This window comes from Solanum pennellii, chromosome 11 (assembly GCF_001406875.1).
Source record: "Solanum pennellii chromosome 11, SPENNV200".
Classification (NCBI taxonomy): Eukaryota; Viridiplantae; Streptophyta; class Magnoliopsida; order Solanales; family Solanaceae; genus Solanum; species Solanum pennellii.
In genome coordinates, this window is record NC_028647.1 from 46529249 (window position 1) to 46532877 (window position 3629).

At 34.0% G+C, this 3629-nt stretch overlaps 1 pseudogene; it reads left to right on the forward strand.

Annotated features, from left to right (window-relative positions):
- Positions 1–1088: 1088 nt before the first annotated feature.
- LOC107003876 lies at positions 1089–3213 on the forward strand (annotated as a pseudogene).
- The last annotated feature ends 416 nt before the right edge of the window (positions 3214–3629 follow it).

Below are 3629 nucleotides of genomic sequence, written 5' to 3' on the forward strand. Positions count from 1 at the left end.
AAAATGATATCAAATCGAGATAACATCAATTGGTATGATTTATATTTGCTTTAAACGAGTATAGGATGAAGAATTTCCAATACCCACTTTGAATTGCTTCAAGTTGGGGACCTTTAAATCTCCAAGGTTCAAGGGAAAAGTTTCTCAAAAGCTCTCTTAAACTTAAAAATAGAAGCTAAGTCTGAAAATATGGTTCAAAACTACAAAATTTGATACTAAGATAAAAATATAAACATATATTTATAGTTTTCAAAAAATTTTGATGCGAAGGACCACTCGACGTAGCTAGTCGGGATCGCCGATCAACTCGGCAATCCACCCTTTGGTATATTCATCGTTGTCCTGTGTTACCTTAAGCATCTTCACGTTTCGGATCGTTAGGCAACATAGTACTACTTCGCAGAAATTCTGGGCGACACGCCGATTGCTCCTCTTTACGGCCGGTTTGATCCTTTCCTTGAGGGCTCCGCTCACTAGAACTTTAGGCGAGGGTAAGACCCTTTGGCGAATCGCTCGTGGTGTTCGGTGATCCTCAGGTCTTTATTTCTTTGATCTTTCAGCTGCCTTCATTCCTTTTTGCTCGATTGTGTCCATGCCTTCGTCTCCAAGTTTAAATACCTGAAACTCAAGGTATTTTATCAGTTTCAGAGACGAAATATGCATTTGAGGACACCAAATCTATCAAAATGCAACCCTAAATGAGTCCAAATCGTGGATTCATCACTCTTCTGATTGAAAGGCACTTAAGAGCTCTATTAGTGTAATACTAATTGTTTTCAACTATTATCTCTAAATTTTAATAAAAGTGTATATAACCTAAATCAGAATTATATTGCCTAAGTAGGAATTTTTTTTTTATCTTTTTATAATAATATATTTAGTATAACTCCTTAACTAATGATTGGATGCACACAAATCTTATTTTTCTACCCTTTGTGGGGTAAAATGTTGTTTCTAATGGACTATCTGAACACTCTTAATGACATTCTTGACATTGACATTAAATTAACTTGCCATTAAATTTTATATGCTTTTAACTAAATTTTTGACTTTGTCACTGTTTATATGAACCAATTCTTGGAGTACAAATGTGGGCTAGACCACTCGCTAAGAAGTTGATAGAGGTGCTATTTAAGGGTCTCAATATCAATTAACTTGATAAATTGTTGATGTGTCGTGAAATCTTGACACATTTGATGCTCAAAAACTAAGGATTAATACTACAATCGAGTGTATTTATGTAAATATGATGTATTTTGGTAATGTTTGTAAAGGTAAAAGATGTGGATGTGAAAGAGAAAAAAAAAAGAAAAAAATGCAGAGTGAAAGTGAAAGTGGACCAAGTAAAGACCACGGATGACTTCACAAGTCGTGGTCTTCAGTACGGTCTGTGAGAGAGATCATGGTGCCTTTCCAGTGAGCAGGATTTGAGAAGGCAACTTGTGGCAATGCCAAGTAAGGACCACGATAGACCTGATGGACTGTAATACCTATGATAGGTCGTGATGTGTTCGTAAAGTTGAACCACTGAAGAGACCTTGAGAAGCTGAAGAGTGAATTGGCCAAGTGAAGACCACGGGTACCTACACGGAGTGGTCAGTGCCACGACCCTTGGTGATGTCCGTGAAAAGATTACAGTGTGCAAGCCTTGAAAAATGCAGTTTTAAGAGTTTAAGTTTAGATCACTAAGGGCTTCACAAACCGTGAAGCCCTTGATGGAGCGTTAGTGCGTCCGTGGAGTTGCCTGAAAGTTCAGTCTTATTTCAAGTTGGACTCTTTTTAAACACTTTATTTTGAATTCATTAGGGATTTTTTTAGTTTTTTATATTATCATATTAGGAACTAGGAATGAGTTTGAAATATTCTTAGCTTTGTTTTTCGACATTAACATCAAATAAAGTTGGAAGTTGGATTTTCCAATTTTTGAATTATCAAACTACTTATCGGTTTTGCTTATTTTCATAAGTATTTTCTTATCATGTTTTCGTTATATACTTCTGTAGTTTATGTGAAATCATGAGAGGCTAAATTCCACAACTGGTATTGTGGGATATATGACGTAAATCTAAGTGTAATTCCGTAAGACGAGTAGAAGACGATTTATATTTGCAAATTCTAATTGAACTTGTGTTATTCATGTATTATAATGAGTGCACACATTAGAGTGTAGCCTGTATATGTCATTTATTTGAGAGAAAAGTGATGGTTGGGAAAAAGCTGAATTTAAACTGATGAAATAGAGTCAAAGTTCGAGTCTTAGAGGAAAGAACTTTAACACTATTATAAGCGAGAGTGTAACTTGTTAACACTTTAGGACCGAGAGGACTTGAGTGAAAATTATCTGATTAGACTGAGACGCATTAGACATATTTGGCTTGCCTGTATTTTGTAGAGACAAATTGCCTGAAACTTAACTACGGAAAAACATTAGATACAAAGTTATGGGGAACAATCCTAGTTTCATTTAATAATCGAAATTACTTTAGAATTTATATTCAGATAATTGTTAAATTAAAGTTTAGTTAAAAACATTGGTTACTAGAGCTTTATAGATAAACCCATTTTACATTCCGTAATTGTTGTCTTTAGGAAATAATAATGATATTTGGGTAAACACGACAATGAAATCATTTCTTTAAAGAAATTCTCTGTGGGATCAACCTCAACTCATGTTGAGTTCTATCAGTAGACTTCGACAGTTTATACCTCTTAATTGAGGTGTATGTTTGGACGTATCAAATTAGAATCTCTGTTGATAGGAACTATAACTATCAACATAAATTATTATCCATCATGCGCATATCCAAGTATCACCATTGAGGCTCACCGACAGTATGACGTCTCCTGCATCACTCTGCTCTTCCATGACGATATAGGAGGCCTATAAGTTTGAGATAATAAAGGCAATAAATGGATCCACGAAAATTCAATCAAAGGTGCCTTAGTGGTTAACATAGGTGACTCGTTGCAGATCATGAGTAATGATCGATACAAGAGTATCGAGCATTGTGTAGAGGTAGATTCCAGCAGGGCTCGATATCCATACAGGTATTTGTGAATCCTATCTTCGACAGTTTCATTGATCCATTTTCACAAATGCTGAAAGATGGAGAAAAACTAGTGTACAAACCTGTCTTGTTTTCTGATTATTGAGATTATTTCTTCCGTCAGAGGCCTTATGGTAAAGCATTACTAGCTTTTGCTAAAATTTAATATTTTGATCTACAAATTTCTTGTTTTGTAAATTTTATTGTATACTCAAATTTGTTATCATGTGATAACAAAAAGTCTCTCTTTACATAACCAATGAGTTGGTATGATTGTGTCGTTATCTTGTTTAGTTCTAGTAATTCAATAATCTTATTTTACCCTTTATCCTACTTTTTAGTTATAATACTATACGCCATATTTTTTTTCTTTGTAATATTGTAAGTTTATTCTTCTAATCGTTGGTGTGGAACACTGTGATAATTTTATACTTGAACTCTATAATTTTAAAAATGTTCTTTGTTTATAGCGAATACCGAATATAATATAAAAAAACAGTTAGTCATGATGTGTAGAAAATATCTCCGCCATCAATTAAAATTCTCAATTTAGAAATGAATTTGCATTCAGTTTTATATCGG